Below are 23,539 nucleotides of genomic sequence, written 5' to 3'. Positions count from 1 at the left end.
ACTACTACAAGAGGTCCGCATAATCCAATATGGGGGCAATGCATCTCGTCGCTGCACCGGCGCTTGCCAGAATATATTGTCGCCGCGTTCTCGCTCTGTCGCCAGGTGACAGATTTTGTCGTCAAGCGACAACCTTGTCGTTTGACGCTGGAGTCAGGTTTTTTAATCGCGGTTTTTCGAAGAAAAATCCAAGAATATTCTTGCTCGCTGGAATATATCTGCATTTATATTTCGGACTATAGGACTTTGCTTATCTTTCTTTAGGTTGACCTAAGACTTAGCTGCTTGAATCATTTAGTTGAAATGACTCAAGGTATTATGACTCACTTCATGTGACTCGTGTGTGCGTAGAATTAACTCAATGTGATAACACGACATGACTTAATCTGTACACGACTCGTGTGTGCATTGTAATGTGATCGTGCGACTCGAAAATGCAAAAAAGCAAAAAAAATTCGTCATTTTTGTTGAGTGTACCGACTTTCTCCTGAAAAAGACAGACGCGAAAAAAGAAAGAAGCGAAGTTTTCAAACGTGCATGTTGAATGAGCTTAATCTGTTGTCTCTCATAGTACAAGGATTGTATCATTTTAGACAATCCTAGTTGACATGATAATGAAAGTATGTAGGTAACTTAGGCGCGAAGGCTTAGTACTTTATACTTCGTGATGCAATGATGATTGATGTTGATATTACAAGGCGTGTTTCAACGTTGTGTTAAGATTTCGTGACAAAGGGTTCCTAAAAGAAGTATATTTTGTCATGTATCTGTGATGTGTATGATAGTGACACTAAATTTAGGCAACAAGGGCTAAGTGTTTGGAAAAGTATACTGAAAAGAGCCAAATGATGGTGACTATATAGGCTAGGTAAGATAATGATGTAGGGATCAAGCCCCCAAGTCTAGCTCTAAGTAGATAGGGATGAGCATAGGGGATCCTTTGATATGATCATGGTGTGAGTGTGTGAATGTGAATATGAATGCATGTTTATTAGAGCCGCACCCCTATATGAGGTTGCCTATGTATCAGTGAAGATTCAGGCCGAACGTAGCTCTAGTCGAACCTCGCACAAGTGCGTATACCTCAAAAAGGTCTTTAGATGGTTGTAACGTGGTTAGGCTAAAGGTTATAAAAAAAAGGTGATAAAGGCTCAAGACCCTAGATAAGCCCCCAAGGTGTGCAACCTTGCATGTGGATTTTTTGCTTGAGTTTTCTCATTTTTGAATTCTCTTTTATATTTTTGCTCTCTCTCTATTTTTTTTTTTTTTGTTTTTTTTTTTGCTTTTGCAATTTTTTTTTTTTTTGATAAGTGTGGGCAATCCCGATCATGCGGTCTATCACTCACTTGGAATTCATGTTTCTCAGGCACGGTACTCAGCACTCGATAAGAAACGCAATATGAGACGTGTTCATATCAAAGACATTGGAACACATTCCCTATTGTACACTTTTATTGTTTTGATATTTTATTCATTTTGATCTTTTGAAATCACTCAAGCTTTTTAAAATTGCAAAATTGCACACTGTCCCATCCCAAGGTTAGGTAGATGTGGGTTGAAAAAAGAAAGGCATATCGTTAGGTGAGGCTTAAAGTAGTTTATCAAGAAAAGAATGTATATTAGTACGGGTGAAGATGATATGATAAGCTACAAAGGGTGCCTCAATTCATTGGTGTACCTTGTGCTTAGTTTGACATGTTTTTTTTATATTTTTTTTCAATGCAATGATCATATGTGAGGAAATAATTGCTCATTTTTTTAAAAGGCAAAAATAAAAAATATAAAAATTATATCTATGGAAAAATAGAAGGTGCCTATACTAGACTTATTGGGGAAAGGAAAAAATGTAAAAGAAATAGAAGAAGAGGTCGTGAAATCTTGTCATTGAAGCTCGCCTCTTGTCTTTTGCTTATCATCACCCGGTCTTCTTACTAGCTAGAGGCAATTGGATCTTATTTTCTTCTATGAGATCTTGAATGAGATTTTGAAATCTATAGCATTCATCAATGGTATGACCATTTCCTTGATGGTACTTGTAATTTGCAATAAGAATTGGGGTCCCATCTTGAAGATCGCTTTTCTGGTGTTGGATCCTTGGTAGGGTCAATAGGTTTGATTAATCCTCGATCATAGAGTTGATCAAAAGCAACATCATAGGTCATTCCAATGGGTGTGAACTCTCTTTTGGGAATCTTTTTAGATCCTTTATTATCCATGGCTAAGACTTCATTGTGGTAAAAGGTATTAACATTGTTACTAGAGTGGGCGTTTTCAGAAGAAGAAAGATTGTCGTTCTTCTTTCCTTTCCAGCCATTGTGGGTAATGTTGTTAGTAGCTATTTTCTTTGCGAGGTCATCTTTGATTTCAATACCGATGTCATAGACGGCCGTGAAAGTATTTAAATTATGTTGATATTTTAAATGCTTCGAATACTTCACATGGAGATTCTTGATAAACATCCTTATGGATTCTTTTTCAGTGAGCACCTCAATCATCTTAGCAGAAGTTTCCCTCCACTTATTAAAGAAAGAGGTAAAGCCTTCATTCTCTTTTTGCCTTAGCATCTCATGTTGTCTATAGGTAGTTTTGACTTGAATATTACACTTATATCTATTAATGAAAGCTTTTTTTTATTCCATCCCAAGTAGAGGTTTTTTCTTTATCAAGAGAAAATAACTAATGTTGTTAAATGATTTCTAAAGACATTGAGAATAAAGTGCAAAAAATATTCTTATCAATCCCCTTAAAATTCATTATAGATTCAAAGGCCCTTTAGTGAAAGTAAGGATTGTCCGTTTTCTACAACTTAGGGATGTCATTGGCATTGAACTTCTGCGGAAGAAGCTTCTTGTCCACTGATACCCCTTGTGAACTAATGCCCTGGAATCTATAGTCATTGGATACTTTTCTCAAGCTTTCTTGCATGAGCTCCATTTGTTGTTGTTTCAGAGGGTTATTGATTTGAAGGATTAAAGCCTTCAACACCTCAGTCACGTTACCTATTTGCTTCTTAAGCTCATTGACTTCTTCTTGACTTCCCATTATCTTCTTAGCTTTTCTTTTTCGACCGGTGGTTTATTAAAAAGTTGAACTTGAACGAAGGTGTTGTCCTTGATTAATCTCCCTTCTCTCCTTGACCAAGTACTGTGGAAAGGGAAATTAGGGATAAGTTTTTTTTTATTATTATTTATTTTGACTCAAGCTCTATTCAACATGGAAGAGAATCTGGAGAAGAATGGGAATAGATTGGACTCCCCACTCAAATGACGGAAAACACATGCATGAACCTAAGACATTACATATTAGTTTTTGCTAACCTAGTGAGTGTAGGTGACATGTTTTGACTCTTGTTTATGACCATTGAACTAAGTGCTTAGAATAAATTAGGGATTAAATATGGTTACTGCCATTAACAAATTGATCAAACTAATAAACAGACTATTTAATTAAACTCTTCGTGATGACTCGAGCAATAAACTAAAATGTCGCAAAAGCAACAAAACTGCCGTCGCACGCTAAAGTGCAGCGTCAGACGACAGAATTATCGCTCGGCGTTGCACAGCAGCGTTTGGCGCCATAGCCCAAATTTTTGCGCCATTACTGAAACATCGATCTAGGATTGATTTCAGTATTTTTACTCTAAAGGGACATGCATAAAGTCGTACTAAGTCAGTTTGATTAATTCATTAGCCTTTAATTACTCAAATTAATTAATTAATTAATTAAGCAAAGTCCTTTAGTCATTAATTAGTTTATTTAGACTTAATCACAAGTCAAACAAACGGTTAGGAAAAACACATGGAGTATGCACAGGAAAAGAATGCACAAGTAGTCAAGTAGTCACAATATGATGCAATGAGTTTGCAACTTAACCGTGGCTTTAGTCAAAGAGGGTCCATGGTTATGAGTCCGAATTCACCGCGCGGAAGCCTTACCTTTGGAAGGGTGTGCGCGTGTGGATGGGACCCCGCGAGTTAAACTCGCTTCTATGGTTTGGTTAATTCAACATTCTCGGATGTACCCTTCGTTGCCAAGAGCGTTCAACTGGGTAGATGAAGCATGAAATCCCGGAGGGTTTTGTCCATATGTAGAACACATATGGGTTTCGAAAATGAGAGAAAAACTCAATCAGGAAGTAGAATCGAGCTAACATTGATAGAACTAGTCAAAAAAAGAAGGCAGAGTTCTGGATCAGTATTAGAAGAACACGGCGCGAGACAATAGAGTCTGTTGCCAGCAAATGACTCAGTCGCCAGGTGACATAACCATTTTACAAGTGACGGGCTTTGTCTTCTCAGCGCTAGTCCCTACATACCTTAGGAGTTTTTTGTGTTCTTAGAATTTTCCAGTTTTTGTAGTATTATTTTGATTCTAGTTATGAAAGATATTTCTAAAATCTCCTACGTGTAAAAATCCTATGTTTTTTTACTCATTACGGACGATCTTTTCAATGAGAACCTTTTTTTTATGCATATGACAATAATGTTAATAAAAATTACGCACATGGAGTAGTAGAACTTTTTAAGTCTCATCCACTCGTTCAAAATCATTCCCAAAATAAAAATTAGAATTAAATTAGAAATCCTCCCACATGGAGTCGCCAAAAAATGTAGGGAATATTTCAAAAATTACCCCAAACTTGAACCCCACTGTGATCATACAATTAAGTATGGTGGCGTCCAAAGGGAAGGAAGTTAGAGCAAAGGAGTCGCCAATAAGTTTTAGTAACTTGTAAACCGTTCACAAGGTGAATATTAAACCCCTTAACGATCAAGAAGATCGTTAACTCCACTAGGTCTGGAACCAAGACGAGAAGTTCGGGGATGAAGGTACAAATCCAACCTAAAAGAGATTAAAGTTTCCCTAATAATAGGCCTCTACTTTATTCTTCTTTTATTCATGTGCGCTTTCTGACTAACATGCAATCATTAGGTTAACCCTAAACCTGTTTAATCTATGTTGGTTGAATATTAATGCACAAACAAAACTATCATTGGCGATCACTTAAATTATAATCATATAAGCCTAAACAAGGTTATTAATTATCTTATTAAGCGTCATCACAAGTACCAATTCCCTTTAAAATTCATAAAAGGCGTGATCAAGAAATAATATAAATATATAATCAAGCAACATGATAATAGTCATCATAATAGTCAACATCATAATAATACCATCGTTAAAGCTTAATAATAATAGTAAGATCCTAGGCATGATACTAACAAGATTAATAACAAACCCTAGCATGTCACTAAACAATAAAGATTAATGCTCTTACCCTAACAAGATACTAGCATGATATTAGGAAAGAAAATAGGAAGCATCATAGAAATAATAATTGATATAAGAAACTTAATTATTGCCCTAAACATGATACTAGGAAGCAATAAAACATCCTAACATGGTACTAGGAATCAAAGTAATAATCTAAACATGATTTTTATATCATAATATCAATAAAACAATTAAATTACTTACTTCAATGCCTCGTATCTATTTCTAATAACAAAATACATACGTTAGTAACTTCAAGGAAAAGTACAATATAAATCAAAACAATTAAATTAAATAATTGAAATAGAGATTTGGGACCAAACCTTGAGAAATATCAAACCATTCACGTCTAGGGCGAAGGCAACTTCGAACTTTGACCAGGTATCTAGTGCAAATGTATGAGAAAATGTGTTTTTTAAAGGCTAGGCTAGAAAGAGGAAGAGAGAGAATAAGCTTTAGCTTAAAGAGAGAAGAGAATTAGAGAATTCTTGTTGAGAGTTGATTTAAAACGGAGGTTTAGGGACCCTATTCATAAGAAAATAGTCCGGAATTGATCGAAAAGAATTAGAGTTTGAAAAGGAATAAAACTACTCTCTGACGCCAACGACAGAACTCGTCGCCAGGCGGTTCAAGAAAGTTTTTGTGGATTTTGTTGTTATCATATCTTTTGATCCCAAAATCCAAAAAATTCATATAATGTCTTTGGATATCTTTTGACGTCTAATTTCCAACCCCATTGAGATAAGATTTAAATCTTTTGTAGATAAAAAGATATGACCGAAAGAGTGGAAAGGTGTCAGTTTTGGATAGAGTTTCGTATTTCATTCATAACTTTTTTGTTATAGCTCGGAGTTAATATTATAATATATTATTGGAAAGATAATTTGAAGATCTTTCCAACAATATAATATTTGAATAAATATTATGAGGCACAAAAATAATATATGACTGTCTTTGAACATCTTTAAATTCGAATAGATTTAGAATTTTTAAAAAGGAAAGTTTTATTGAATTTCAAGATCATTGATTTTATCTTTTCAAAAAGGATAATTATGATCTTTTAGAAACTTATGGAAGTTTCTAATGAATCCTAATTAATTTAGGTATAGGATTAAACCTTTGGACCCTCCACATGATCATTGGGTCGTAGGTAAAATTCGGTTTGGGCCCAGTTTTGGGCTTATAATGTATCGGTTGAAAGGTATTTTCAAGCCACATCCAACTAAACTTTTATTGGACCCATATCATGGAATAAATAAAATTGAAATGCAGGTTTTTAATAAAAAAAGGTAAGAAAAGAATATTTTTAAAAACAGAAAGAAGAGATATTTTAATAGAAACATCCATATCACTAGACTTTTCATACTTTCGCTTCGTTTGATCATTATTCGACGCGAAAGATATTCATCACTCGGTTTGGTTTTGGGGATACAAAATTGGGTATCTACAAAGTGCCATTTACAATACCATGGTTTAGACACATTTCAAAAAGTCTATACTCTGGGAATATTAATTGAAAGAGACTTGATAAATGAAACCATGACTAATATAGATGGACTTGATTTATAGAGAGGATTTCACCTACGTTGGAAACGGACAAAACTTGAAGACGCAATCTTAAGAAGTTGTTAACAATTCAAGATCTAGCACCCTAGGTCTTGTTTTGTTTCTTTCCTTTGTTTTTTTATGATAGACTAAGAGATCCATGCTGTCGAATCTACTTATTTTGTACTCTCATTAATTAATGATCGATTAATAAAATATATTTTCAAGTACGTCTATCTTGTCCTCTTTTCAATATCTTTATTGTTATTGACTCGAATTAAATAAAACGTATACATACAAACAAGAAATATAAATAGGCATACATACTCAACACTTGATGAGCTTTGGCTTATAAGATGTATTGAATGAAAAGAGGCCCATCTCCCGCCCACAAAGAAAGGATATGATGATTGCACCAACACATAAGGCAACTTGAAACTCCACAAATATAATCCCATATTCTTAACCTTAGGGAAAATTCATCATTTTGGCAGCCCATTTAAGCCTCGTCATTTAAGCCTTAGTTATTCAACCTACATTATTCCATACCTTGGGATGGGAATGGTGCAAAGAGATACAAATGGGAAATTAGATGAACGAAACATAAGAGGAGGACACAAATTAGTCTAAACCCAAAGACCGAATGCGAAAGAAAGAAAAAAAGTCATTCTAAACCCAAAGCAAAACTTGTCAAAAAACGAGAGAGAAAGAGAGAGAGGACAAGGAAAAGGCACCTAAAGTATTTTGGGACTATACTTGGGCCTGTCTATTCTTCATAACCCCAAGCCTAGCCACGTTACAACCTTGGAAAGGCCCTCCTTGAGGTAGACCATAACCATCTACCAAAATCATCGTTCCATAAAAATATGACTAACCCTTAGGCCTTTGCACATATGGACCTACTATTGAGTAGTCATGCCCATATATAAAATGCATGAAGTATTGTGTTATGATTACAAAATCAAATTTAAAAATCAAATGATTTGGATTATTTGATAACCATTAGCTTGATTAAATCATGTTAGTAAAGCAATCGAATCAAACTAAATTCAATGTTTTCCATATCTTTTGCCAAGTGCAAATGAGATGACTCTCACTTTAAAAAAATAATCATCTTATTTTCAAGTTCTATATACATTTCCTAGAAAGAAAAAAAGCAAATAAAATAAATTTATTTCATATACCAACAGCTTTGACGTCAACTTTAGATGTATTTTACAACTCTTGAGCATTGGTATTCTTACTCATCATGAGCAACTGATATGCCCGCCAGCGTGGGACATCTCTATCTTCTCCAATCAAGGAACATTGATTGAACATGATAGCTACATGAAAAAATGATCGTTATCGCTATCACACGTATACCTCACTGTCAAGTCATCACAATGATTCAAATATTTAGTCAATGATCCTTGCTTTTCAAAACATGTCTAAATCTCTTTCTTTATTCTTCTATGGGAAAGTTGGATTCCGCTTCCTTTTTATACAAATCCATCTTTTTTGTTCATTTCTTTTTTTTATAGGGGGTAAGTCGGGATGATCCCTCCCATTTGGCAACTAAATACTTAAAAATAGTATAAAATTTTCGCTCTTTGCGTCAAACTAGGGGCTAAAAAAGCCTGGACATCCCTACTTCTCTCTATTTACAGATTTGAACACACTATTTATGCTACGAAATCAATGTCATGCAAAGCTTATTAAGAACCATCTTAATAACTTTAAATGACAATGGGAAGAATACCACTTCCTATTATTTGGCCAAGATATATAATTAATTATGTTACTTGATCAAACAATTTATGATAAACATATGCAATATTCTACAAATTGAAAATACAAATCTTTGGGCTTTAAATAAACATGAGAAACATCCCCTAGCATATGTATACATAAATTCCAAAAGCCACCTATGTCAACTCTTGGGGGCTTCAAATTGAAAATATAGGTCTCACCTTAACTTTCATTTTTAAATGAGACCATATTTTGGAAAGTGATTTGGATGATTTTATAAATTATTCAAACACTCCATCAAACCTAAGTTTGGTAAATATTCATTTTCAAACTACGACACCTTTTAATTGAAAGAACTTCACTTTTAAATATTGAAGTATGACAATGATGACAAACACTAAAAAGGGAGAGATGACAAAATTAGATATACACAAGTTTGCTCACATTTTCATATCTTTTATTGAAATAAGTTGAAAATTACAACCTATCTTCATCAATCTTGGACAGAGAAGACACAATTACAAGCTAGACTTTTCTTTCCATTTTAGGTCGAGTTTTGAAAATAATATGAATATGTATTTTGCCTACTGGAAATAGTTGCTCTTCAAAATAAACATTCATTTAAATTATTGGACCCATCAAATTTTGAATTCTAGTTCGAAACAACATGTTTCTAATAAAAATAGTATTCAAAATTTCCTTTCAGATTTTTTTATAAAAAATTTCAGATTCTTAATAACCGTTTGGATAATACATGTATATACATAAATATTTCCAAAATGAATGAATTAAGATTCGACTTCTTCTTGACTCGAATTTGTTCTCGCTTAATTTTCTTGCGAATAATGGCTTAGGGATGGTAAACATACCATCTACAAGACCAAAATCAAAGATTGATAAGAACAAATAAAATATTTCATGTTCTAAATAAACATTGAGAATTGTAGGCGTCGTTCAAATTGCGCCCACGTTAAGCATGTTGTGAATATGCTTGGCACTCACAGGAAGTTGGAATTGACATACGATTAGGGACAAGGAATATAGGGAGCCGCCAAAAAGTTTTTAAGGAACTTGTAAACCGTTCACGAATCATAAAAGGCAACCACGATTAACGGACGACGATTGACCCGTGAAGGTTACACTCCATTCATAATTCATGAGATTACTAACTCCATATGATTCGGAACAACGAAAGGAGGATCGGGGATGATGGTACGAAATGAGTCATGGAGTCACATTCGCCCGTATTGGCCTCTACTCGATTCTTATAGTGAAAGTGAGTCCTACGATCTCAAAGGCGTGCAAACAAAGATTCAATTTGCTCCAAACTATTAGTACGCTAAATTGGTTGAATATTAATGTAACATATAATTCTAAAATATCGTGATCACTTGATTAATTAAAAAGATTAAAAAGGAAACTAAACAGGTTGTCAAAATTAACTTATTAGGCGTGATTTTCAATTACATATTCCCTTTAAACATGCAATATGGTGATAAAAAATAATAACAGAATAAACATTAATATTGGGAGCAATTTAACAATAATATCATTAGTCAAATCCAATATAGAAAAACCTAATCATGATACTAGCAACAAGAATAAAAATAAGAGTAATTAAGCGATTAATTACTCAACTTTCGCGTTTCCTTGAATTGCTACATCATGAATAAACTGTTAGTAAATTCAATAAAAATATAAATCATATTGAAACAATTAAATTTAAAAAAAAATTAGAGTTGATTTGGTCCAAACCCTCAGTTAATTCTACCTCTTCATCGCCTTGGTTTAAGGACGGAACCTCGGGTCAAATGTGGAGTCCTTAGAGTGTTTAGGGGAAGTATTTTGAGAGAATAGGGTGGCTAGTATTTAGGCTAAAGTGGGAGAAGAGAATGATTTTCTGATCAAGCTTGTTGATGATTGAAAAATGGGTGATATGACCTCTATTAATAATGAAAAAATAAGGGTAAAAGAATTAAGATAAAATCTGAATTTGGTCAGAATAAAACCCGATAGACAACAATTTTTGCAATTTTTGTTTTTATCATATCTTTTGATCCAAAAATCGTAATAAGATAAATAATATTTCATTAGAAAGCTGTTGAAGTCTAATTTCTAACCAAATTTAAATTAGATTAAAATCCTTTTTATAATAAAATTATGGCCTAAATAGTTTGACGGTATCATTTTGGAAAATAGTTTGATATTTCATTCATATCTTTTCCGTTATAGCTTGGAATTGATATTATACTCCCTCCGGTTTTAAATACTTGCACCATTTCTCTTTGACACGCATGCCGATGCTAATCTTTGATCACTAATATCTTTAATTATCAATAAATATAAATTCTAACAATTGAAAATTAATAATCTATTTATTGAGATTATTCCAACAAGTACCCACAAGAATATATTTTTTCTTATGTATAAATCACAAACATTAGTCAAAGTAGGACAAATGAATAGTGCAAAAAATAGAAATGGAGCAAGTATTTAAAAACGGAGGGAGTAATATATAATTGGAATGATAATTTCAAGGGCTATCCAACCATCTAAGATTTGGTTGAAAAACTATGAGGCATGAAAATAATATTTGTCTATCTTTGAATGTCTTTCATTTAGAATAGAATTAGGACTTTCGAAAAGAAAAGATTTATTCAATTTCAAACTCTTTAATCATATCTTTTCAAAAAGGATAATTAAGATCTTTTAGAAACTTATAGAAGCTTCCAATTAGTCCTAATTTTTTTAGGAATGATATAAAATTATTTGGATCCTCCACACGATCATTGGGTCGTAGGTAAGGTGGACGTGGGATTAGATTCGGTTTTGACTCATTTTAGTGTTTTGGCCATAACTTATCCATTATAACTCGGATTTAGGCTTATAATATATCGTTGGAAAGCTATTTTAAATCCCCATACAACTATTATATCATTGGACCCATATTATGGACCAATATAAACTGGCTAAACGTTTTTATAAAAAGGGCACGAAATGAATTATTTTGGGTTTAAAGCCACGAAAAGAGGAAAATAAGTTATGGCTTGGGGAAATGGGCTAGGAATTGGGTTGGTTTATGAAATGGAAATATAGATTTAAGCACTCCAAGATTAAATAATCAACTCAACCAATAATGCCGGTGAAAGGTTGTTCATCATCAGGTTTGGTTTTGGAGAGACATTTTTTGGTGTCTATAGAAGCCCCCACTTTGACTGAGTTTGTAGAAACTTCAATTTCAAAAACGATATTCAATGTAGTCGATAGGGATGGAGAATGGTTTATGGCGTTCTACGATCCTAAATCACTTTGTATACGCTGATACCTGTTGAAAAATGTTAGTTTTACAGTAGAATGCTTATCTGACACCAGTGTATCGGTGACAAATGAGTTTGGTAGCTTCCTATGCTTGAAGGAATTCATTGGCTGACATTTTGTTGAGATACTTACTATGCCTGAGGAAAGTCGACAGATGATTTTGGTAGCTTTCTATACTTGAAGAAATCTATAGGATGATACTTTCCATGCTTGAGGAAAGTTGACATATGAATTAGGCGGTTTTCTATGCTTGAAGAAATACACCGGATAATACTTTCCATGCTTCAGGAAAGTCAACAGATAAGTTTGGTAGCTTTCTATGTTTGAAGAAATCTACCGGATGATAATTTCTAAGCTTGAGGAAAGTCGACATATGAATTTGGCGGTATTCTATGCTTGAAGAAATCAACCGGATAATACTTTTCATGATTAAGGAAAGTCGACAGATGATTTTGGTAGCTTTCTATGCTTGAAGAAATCTAACAGTTGAGATACTTTCCATGCTTGAGTAAAGTCGATAGACGATATAATCGTTGACTTCTCCTCCTTGAGAGCTGGTGACGACCGACAATTTTTAATGCTTGAGGAAAAACTTTTCTAATAAGAAATTGCAAGTCTCTGTGTATCGAGAACCTTGCACCGTGAAATGATGGTGGTTTGATTGTCCCTGAACGTGGGTTTTAGTTGGTTTGCTTATCCTAGAACGTGGTATGTAGTTGGTTCGCTTGTCCCCAGACGTGGGCTGTAATTGAGATCAGCAAAATAAAATTTTCCAAGGGACTCTTACAGACTATGATTGAATTGGCCAAGCTTAACTTGACATGAAATGACATGTGTATAACTTATGGTTGTGTGTGTATATGGTGTGTGTGTTTGTGTGTAAACAAAAGCAATAGAAAATGCAAAAGAAAAATTTTTCCGTCATTTTTGTCATGAGATGAATGGAAGGTACTGACTTTCTCCCGAAACCAAAAGACGTGAAAAATGAAGTTTTGTTTTCGAACTTACCTCGATAAAAAATTCTGAAAAAGTTTTGAACTTCCTCAAAAGAAAAAGATGAAAAAGGAAAGAAGTTTGTAACTTCCTCCTTGAGCAAGACGAAATGAATCTTATGGATTGAATTGCTTTTCTTGAAGATATTGTATGCATGATGCATGTTCTTAGGCGAAGAGGCTAAGGACAATTACATCATGTGAAACAATAAATGAATGAACTTAGGTCATGGAGCTAAGCATCATATATGGAGATCTTGAACGTTACTTAGGTCTGGAATCATAGCATGTAAATAGATGAAGTGATTAATGAAAATTGCATAATTAATTTTACTTAGGTCAAAGAGCTAAGCAAGATATGCGATGCATGAAACAATGAATAGTGATTAGGTTTGAAATCTAAGCAAGTATATAATGTTTTCATTTTATGAATGTTGTCTTGAAAGATGATGAAACATGCACAGTGTTGAAATAAGATTTCATGAGAAAGGGTTCTTAAAGAGAAAATTGATATGGATATGGATGTGTGAGTGAAGTGTGTGAATGTTATAGTAAGGCTGGCTGCAAAGGTTATGGTGATAGAAATATATGTGAGAAGAGTCAAAGATGATAACTCTTTAGGCTAAGTAAGCTAATGAGATGTGGGTTGAAGCCACCAATTCTAGCTCTAAATGGGTAGGGGTAAGACTTGATCATGCATGTCGCCGCACCTCAATGTGAGGTTGCCTACGTATCCGTTAGGAATCAAGCCGAACGTAGCTCTAATTGAACTTTGCACAAGTGTATGTAAACCTCAAAAAGGTCTTTCAAGGGTTGTAATGTGGTTCAGTTGATGATTTAAGGAAGAAGGGGTAAAAGGCTCAAGACCCGAGAGAAGCCCCTATGATATGCAATTATGTATTGGACATTGCAAGTTAAATTTTTCACATGTTTTTTTTTTTTTGAATTTTTTTTTTGCTTCATTATTTTGAATCAATGTAGGCAATCTCACATCATGCGGTCCATCACTCACTTAGCACTCATGTTTCTCAAGCACGGTACCAAGCACTCGATGAGAGACGCAATTTGAGACACGTTCATATTTAAAACATTGGAACACGTGCCTTTAGACATTGTTTTTTTTCTTATTTACTTCTTTATATTTATTTTTATTTTTTTTTTTATTTTTTTTCTGAATTTTACACAAATTGCACACCTTCCCATCCCAGGGTTATGTGAATATGGGTTGAATAAATAAGGTCAATCGTTATACGAGGCTCAAAGTGGTTAACGAAGAAATTGATATGTGATTGAATGGTTAATAGAGAATGTCAGGGTTGTAAATTTGCCTTAAGTCATTGGTGTACCTTGTTTTTAGTTCGGTAATTTTTTTTTTTTTGTTTTTTTTTGGCAAATGACATGATCGAATGCAAAGGAAAGAAATTCTCATTGATAGAACTTGGCATATAGACATAAGGATAAGGAGAACCTATGCTAGACTTATTGGGGGAAAAGGGTTGAAACGAAAGAAGAAAAAAAAAGCACGAAATCTTGTATGGAAACTTGTCTCATGCTTCGTCTTCATTGCTGCTTATGAATTACTTATTACCGCTAAGAGGGACAAAAATCTTGTTATTGTTGATGCTTTGATTGGAAGAAAAGAAGGAAGGAATGACGTTCCCCTTATTCTTCCAACTCTTAACTAGTGATTCATGAACTCGAGTACTATGGAACAAAATGATCTCACATAATGCATTGACTCAATACTCGGATTAGAAAGGAAGAGTGTATGAAAATATTTTTAAAACCAATGGGAAATACTCTATTAATTCCTATTACGACGGAAAATGACGCATGCATGGTCCTTGTATACGATCATAAACAATATAGTGCATTACTCGAAGACAAAGTTTGTGCAACAACTCAACTTGTGTGACTAGGTGAGTTTATAGGACTCGTGGTATGATCGCATGGCTATACATGAGGACGTTGTGAAAAACAAAGGACCCGAGAACCAAATAGCACGGAAGACTAAATGACAAACTAACTTGATTAATTTTGTCCAATATTAATGTTTATGTTATTTACTAGGTGAAAACAATCCATTGGAAATCGTTATTCATAAATAAGATCATCAACAATCAAAGATAAAGAACACATGTTAAGGTTATCCCAAAACGATCATGAGAAACTAGGAAGAGGACTAGAATTCTAGAAGAGTTAGGACTCATGGGTATAAAAAATAAATAAAAATAAAAGTCTATAATCCATTTTATACAAGTTAACACGAATTAAAGGACTTGGCTACAACTAACTCGGCACAAAAAGATATAAAAAAAACAAAAAAAAAGAAAGTTTACGCTAAAAAGACCTAAAATGGACAAGTTGTAGTATATCGGTTATAACTTTTGATTTGTGACTCTGATTGGGACGAAATCAACTCCAAATGAAAGATTAACTCTGGGCTACAGATCCATTGCTCGCATGACACATAACTCTTTTTGAACTCCGGATATGACCAAAACAAGTTGACTCTTATGAAGGATACAAGAGTAAAAATCCGAGTTGAATAAAAACAAAAAGAAAAAAAAACGCTATGACTCCAATCTAAAAAAAAGGTTTGATAAGAGAGAAATAAAGATTCAATTCTGAAATATTATAGGCTTTGTTCGAAGTGCGCTTATTTTAAATGACAAAGGGAATAATACCACTTCCTATTATTGGACAAAGATAAATAGTTATGTTACTTGATCAAACAATTTATGATAAACATATGCAATATTCCACAAATTGAAAATACAAATCCAGGGGCTTTAAATAAACATGAGAAACAACCCCTAGCATATGTATACATGAATTCCGAAAGGCACCTAAGTCTACACTTGGGGGATTCAAATTAAAAATATAGGTCTCACCTTAAATTTCATTTGAAAATGAGACCATATTTTAGAAAGTGATTCGAAGGATTTTATAAATTATTTTAACACTTCACCAAACCTAGTTTTGATAAACATTAATTTTCAAACTATTGTTCTTATTTAATTGAAGAAATTCACTTTCAATTAGCAAAATATGACAATAATGACAAATAGAAAAACATAAACAAAATCAGCTGTACGAAAGTATGCTCACATTTTTAAATCTTTGTTGAAATAAGTTCCAAATTACAACCTATCTTCATCAATCTTGGACAAAAAAAGTCACGCTCAATTACGAGCTAGACTTTTCTTTCCATTTTGGGTCTAGTTTTGAAAATAATATAATTATTGGACCCCTTTTCAAATTTTGAATTCAAATTCAAAGCAACATGTTTCTAATAAAAATAGCATTCAAAATTTCTTTTCTGAATTTTTGTTTTCTCAAATAAATAAATTTTCAGATTCTCAATAACCGTTTGGATGATAAATGTATATACATAAATATTTCATAAAGGAATGAATTAAGATTTGACTTCTTCTTGACTCGAACTTGTTCTCGCGTAGTTCTCCAGCGAATATTGGCTAAGGGATGGTAAACGAACCACCTACAAGACCAAAATAAAAGATTGATAAGAACAAAGAAAAATTTGATGTTCTAATACAACTTTGAGAATAAAATCACCACAATGATCTTTACAAATGTTTAAACGTTAGGTAAGATTACTAAACCTTAAACATAATTGTTTTTGGTCTATAAACAAGCAAAGAACTAACTTTCTTTCTTGAACATGACTTTAACTAAAATGTGAAAGCCATGTCATTGTCCTGAATATCTCAAAAACAGAAATAGGATTATGTTTTAGTCCTAGATATTCCCAGAAGACTAAATCAACCCTAAACACTTTAGGTTTAATAATTAATAAGCGTTCTCTGGATCATTGGGCTACCTTTTAAAATCATTGGTCCTAATGTAATTTAATCCATCACTTCCTCATAATTCATCAGAATTGGGCTTATAATATATCATTGGAAAGCTCTTTTAGAGCCTAATACAACTACACAATAATTAGACCCTTATCATGGACCAAACCAAATTGGACTGGCTATTTTTCATTAAATATGGTAAGAAAATATATATTTTTGAAAAATGAAAGAGAAATATATTAATAAAAACATCCTCATCATAAGACTTTCAACACTTTCACTTCGTTTGATAATCAAATAACGTGAAAGGTATTCATCACTGGGTTTGGTTTTGGGGAGAAAAATTTAAGTGTCTAAAGAAGCCCCCTCTTTGCTTGAGTTTGGAGAAACGCAAGTTTTGAAAACAAAGGTCAAAGTAACGATAGGGACAGAGAATGATTCAGAACATTCTGCAATCCTAAATCATTCTTGCAACGCCGATTCCTGCAAACTAGCATTAGTTAAAATAGGTAAGAGATTTAAGAGTGGCGTATCTTGCACCGTCGAGCACACGTCTCTGGAGTAACTGATTTGTTTGTTTGACGATCATCCTAAAGATAGGGGATACCGCTAAAGACTACTACTCTTGTAGCTGCCTCCATTTTCCTCTGTGATAATCCTCGAAAAGCTAGGGAACATTATCGAAGATTACTTATCTTGAAACGACCTTCTACCACTTTGTGACCATCTTCCGTAAGCTAGGGAACACAATCGAAGTTCACTTCGCTTAAAATCACCTCCTGCTTTTGACAACCTTCCACATCCTAGGGAACGCCGTCAAAGATCACTTCACTTGAAGTCACCCTCAATTGTTCTGCCAACCTTCCACATCCTAGGGAGCGCCGTCAAAGATCACTTCGCTTGAAGCCATCCTCAGTTGTTTATGACAAATCTCCACAAGCTAGGGAACGCCATCAAAGATAACTCCGCTTGCAGCCATCTTTAGTTATTGCGATAATATTCTGAAGAAAATTACCGAAGACCAACGCTTGTCGATCCTTAAAGCTCGCTTGAACTTTGCTGCCATGATATTTGTTGAAATTTTCGCAGTGCCATTACGCCGGCGAATTTTCCTGCTTGTGAACCATTATGTCGATGCTTTTTGCTGCTTGTGAACCATTATGTCGGTGCCTTTGCGATGAGCCAATGTTTGGGTGCTTTAAGTAAAGTGAAACGATCTTTCATTAGATTGATCACCTATTGTGATTGTAATCGAGCCGATTACTTAATCATGTCAAATTGCTTATAGGGGTTAACTAGAATACCAAGGAACCTGAAATTTCTGTATAAGGTCCACATAGTCATTTATGAGGGCCAAGTTGTAGGGAATATATCAAGCCATCCCACACTTGAGTCCCACTGTGATCATAACAAAAGCATGGTGGCGTCCAAAGGGAAGAAAGCTAGAGTAAAAGAGTCGCCAACAAGTTTTGGGAACCTGTAAACTATTCACATGGTGAAGGTTACACCCGTTTACGATCCAGGAGATTGTTAACTCTAATTGATCTAGAACAATGATTGGAAGTTTGGGGATGAAGGTACAAATCCAACCTAAAAGAGATTGAACTTTCCCTAAAAATATGCCTCTACTTTATTCATATGCGCTTTCTGACTAACATGCAATCAATAGATTAACCCTAAACCTGTTTAATCTATGTAGGTTGAATATTAATGCACAAACAAATCTGTTACTGGTGATCACTTGAATTATAATCATATTAACCTAAACAAGATTATTAATTATCTTATTAAGCGTGATTACAAGTACATACTCCCTTTAAACATGCATAAAAGGCGTGATCAAGAAATAACAATAATAATATAGCAATATGGTAATCATCATCATAATAATAAGCATAATAATATCTGCAAGATTCTAGTCATGATAACAAGATTAATAACAAACCCTAGCTTGTCACTAAACATTAAAGATCAAAGCTTTAGCCCTAATATGTACTAACATGATATTAGGAAAGAAATAGGAAGCATCACAACAATCATACATGATATTAGAAATATTAGATATTCCTAAACATGATACTAGGAAGCAATAAAACATCCTAACATGATACTAGGAATCAACAAAACAATTTAAGCATGATTTGTGTATCAAAAGATCTATGAAAAAATTAAATTACTTACTTCTATGCCTCGTATCTCTTTCTAATAACAAAATACACACGTTAGTAACTTCAAGGAAAATATAAATCAAAACAATTAAATTAAATAACTGAAATTCGGATTTGGGACCAAACCCTAAGAAATAATAAACATTTCTCGTCTAGGGCGAATGAAACTTTGAACTTTGCTAGGTGTGTCTAGAAATAATGTATGAGGAATTTTTAAAGATTGAAGGTTTAGTAAAACAATAAAGAGAGAAAGCTACTAGCTTGTAGATAGAGAAAGAGAGAGATGATGATTGTGAATCATTAAAAACGAGGAGATACGACCCCTATTTATAAAAACAATAGCACGGAAATTGAAAGAAAAAAGTTTGAGTGCTATTTGGAATAAAAGAAATCATGTCGCCAACGACAGGAGCAGCGCAAGACGACAAGCTCGTCGCCAGGCGACATACCTGTCGTTTGGCGCTGGGATAACTTTTTTGCGGATTTTGTTTTTATGATATCTTTTGATTTAGAAGTCCAAATAAGACATATAATATGTCGTTGGAAAGCTCTTGAATTCTACTTTCCAACCCAATTGGAATCATATTAAAAAGATATGGCTGAAATAGTGGAAGGGTATCAGTTTTGGATAGAGTTTCGTATTCCTTTCATATCTTTTTCGTTATGGCTCGGAATTAATATTATAATATATCATTAAAAAGATAATTTTAAGATCTATCCAAACATATAATATTTGGATAAATATTATGAGGCATAAAAAATAATATATGGCTGTCTTAAACATCTTTGAATTCGAATATAATTAGGATTTAATAAAAGGAAAGTTTTATTCAATTTAAAACTATTTAATTTTATCATTTCAAAAAGGATAATTAAGATCATTTAGAAACTAATATAAGTTCTAATAAATCCCAATTATTTTAGGAATAGGATTAAACCTTTGGACCCTCCACATGATTATTGGGTCGTAGGTAAAATACGGTTTGATCCTAATTTATTATTTTGGCCATAATTTCCTCAGTATTTATCGGAATTGGGCTCATAATATATTGTTGGAAAGGTTTTTTCAGGACCCATCCAACTACACTATTATTAGACCCATATAATGGACCAAAATAAACTGGAAAGCCTGTTTTTCATAAATTAGGTTAGAAACGAAATATTTTGAAAAAAAGAAAGAAGAGATATTTTCATAAAAACATCCTTATCACTAGACTTTTCACACTTTTTCTTTGTTCGATAATCAAATGAACATGAAAAGTATTCATCACTTGATTTGGTTTCGAGAGGACACATTTGGGTGTCTGCAGAAGCCCCCACTTTGACTGAGTTTGGAGAAACTTATGTTTCGAAAACAAAAGGCAAAGTAGCAATAGGGACGGATAATGAATTAGAACATTCTGTAATCCTAAATAAATCTTGTAACGCCAATACATGCAAACTAGCGTTAGTTAAAAAATATAAGAGAGTTAAGAAACGTGTATTTTGCACCGTCGAGCACACGTCCCTGAGGGTGATCAATGTGTTACTGCATTTGTTGTTGTGACAACCTTCCACAAGATAGGGAACGCCATCTTGCTATTTTGATGTTATGGTCGTGCTTTGCCGTTGTTGATGTTCACTCGTCTTTCAACAAAAGAGCTTCCTTTTTTAGGATAGTTCACTCGTCTCTAAACAATGAAGCTTTTAGAAGAAATTTCCACACGTCTCAGAACAAAAGAGCTTTAATAGGATGCCCATGCGTCTCTAAGTAGGAGATCTTGAAAGACATGTCCACGCGTCTCTGAACAAAAAGCTTTGAATGATTTGCCCATGCATCTTTGAGCAAAAGAGCTTTTTGATATGTTTACGCGTCTAAAAACAAAAGAGCTTGAAAGGATTTTCCACGCGTCTTTGAACAATAGAGCTTTAATACTTGAATGTTTGTTGCGATCGTTTGGTTAGATACAAATAGGAGCTTTGCTGAATGGTTGTATCCTGTAACAATTAAAATATTGCAAAAGACTTTGCTAGTGTTTTTCTTAGGATTGACCTAAGACTTGATGTTTTTACTAGGGTTAACCTAGTTATTGACTAACTTGAGGTTTACTCAATGTGACTGACTGACTTGAGGTTAACCCAAGTTGAATTGACACGTGTTACTCATGACTCGTGTGTGCATTGTATTGTGATGTGCTTTACTCAAAATACAAAAAAAGAAAAAATTCAAAAAATTTCAGTCATTTTTGTGGAGGATACCGACTTTCTCGTGAAAGAGAAGGACGCGAAAAAGAATCAAAGTATTTGATGGTGCATGTTGAATGAGCTTAATCTGTAAATGTTGTCTCTCATAGTACAAGGATTGTAACATTTTATACTATCCTAGTTAACTTGATAATGAAAGTATTTAGGTAACTTCAGCGCAAAGGCTAAGTACTTCATACTTTGTGATGCAAGTATGATTGATGTTGATATGAAAAGGCATGCTTCAGTGTTGTGTTAAGATTTCATGACAAAGGGTTCCTTAGGGAAGTATATGTGTGATAGTGACACTAAAGTTAGGCCACAGGGGCTAAGTGTGTGGAAAAATATATTGAAAAGAGTCAAATGGCGATGACTCTTAGGCTGGGTGGACTAATTATGTAAGGATCAAGCCCCCAATTCTAGCTCTAAATGAATAGGGATGAGCATGGAGATCCTTTGATATGATCATGGTGTGAGTGTGTGAATGTAGCTTTGGCCAAACCTCGTACAAGTATGTGTATACCTTAAAGAGGTCTTTTAAGGGTGGTAACGTGGTTAGGCTAAACGTTAAAGAAGAAAGGATAAAGGCTCAAGACCCTAGATAAACCCCCAAGGTGTGCAACCTTCCTTTTGAATCTTGGTATTTTAACGTTTGAGGTTTTTCTCTTTTGAGCTTTTTCCTTTTTTTGTTTTTTTTTTTTTTGCTCATTTTTTTTCTTTAGCATTTTTTTTATTTTGAACCTTTTTTGATAAGTGTGGGCGATCCCGATCATGCGGTCTATCATTCACTTGGGATTCATATTTCTCAGGCACGGTACCGAGCACTCGATAAGAGACGTAACCTGAGACGTGTTCATATCAAAGACATGTTCATATCAATGACATTGGAACACTTGCTCTTTTGCAGACTTTTATTGCTATTTTATATTCTTTTGAAATTTTTATAAATCACTAAAGCTTTTATTCTTTGAAAATTGCATAAATTGCACACTATCCCATCCCAAGGTTAGGTAGATGTCGGTTTAAAAAATAAAGGTTTATCGTTAGGTGAGGCTTAAAGTGGTTTGTCAAAAAAAGATTGTATATATTGAAAGGGTGATATGATATGATAGGCTACAAAGGGTGCCTCAAATCATTGGTGTACCTTGTGCTTAGTTCGACATAGATTTTTTTTTTCTTTTTTCTTTTTTTTAAGGAAAATTTGTCAGGAACTACACGTTTAATAGGGGTATTTGTAAATAACTAACCACTAAAAAATTTTATCAAAAAAACTACCCCCTAAATTTAAAAAATTATACTAGCACTATCCATTTGCATTTTCCGGCAAGAATATCCGGCGCATGGGCCCACTTTTTCAATTTTTCTTTGAAAAGACACGATGCAAAGACAAATTGGACCTTAATTCGTAACCCTAAGATAACCAATTTGAATTAAAAGCAACAAATTCAACCAATTTCAAATTATCCCCAATTTCTAAGAAACCTATTTTTTCTAATCGTTACACCCTAACATCAAAATTCATAATTAATGGATTAAAAGAGAAGAATTACATATGAATTGCATACACTACTTGTTTTCACTTCTTTAATTAGGAATTTTTAGAAGAAAAATTATAAAAAGTGGGCCCCACACGCTGGACTTTCTCGTCGAAAAATGCAAATGGGTAGTGCTACTCTAACTTTTTAAATTTAAGGGGTAGTTTTTTTGATAAAATTTTTTAGTAGGTAATTGTTTCCAAATACCCTTATTAATCATGTAGTTCCTAACCATTTTTTTTAATGCATTGTAATGAATTAATCATATGCAAGAAAAGAAATGCTCATTTTATTAAAAGGTAAACAGGAGAAAAAAAACCTACAAAATAAGATCTAAGGAATATAAAAGGATGCCTATGCCAGACTTATCGGGGAAAGGCTGAATAAAAGAAATAGAAAAAAGGTCAGAAAATCTTGTCGTTGAACCTCGCCTATTATGCTACGCTCTTATTATCACTCGGTCTTCTTGATAGTTGGAGGTATGGCTTGTTATTATCGATCAAGTTTTAGATGGCCTTCTTTAGCTTCCAACATCCCTCAGTAGTATGACCCCTACCTTGATAGTACATGCAATGTGAATTTTGGTTCCAACTAGGAAATCTCTTCTCAGGTGCAGAATCTTAAATAAGTCTAATGGGAGTAATGATTCCCTTGGCATGAATTCGATCGAAGGCAGTATCATAGTTCATCCCAATAGGAGTGAAATCTTTCCTTAGTGGTTTTTAGACCCTTGATTATCCATGGCTAAGACTTCATTGAGATTAAAGGGACTAAGATTATTACTAGAGTGGGCGTTTTGGGAAGAAGAAGGATTGTCGTTCTTCTTTCCTTTTCAGCCACTGTAATTGCTATTGTTAGTAGCTTTTTGCTTTACAAGGTCATCTTCTATTTTGATTCCTGTGTAATAGACGATTATGAAAGTATTCAAGTTG

This window comes from Chenopodium quinoa, unplaced genomic scaffold (assembly GCF_001683475.1).
Source record: "Chenopodium quinoa cultivar QQ74 unplaced genomic scaffold, ASM168347v1, whole genome shotgun sequence".
NCBI lineage: Eukaryota > Viridiplantae > Streptophyta > Magnoliopsida > Caryophyllales > Amaranthaceae > Chenopodium > Chenopodium quinoa.
This window is presented reverse-complemented; position numbering follows the sequence as displayed.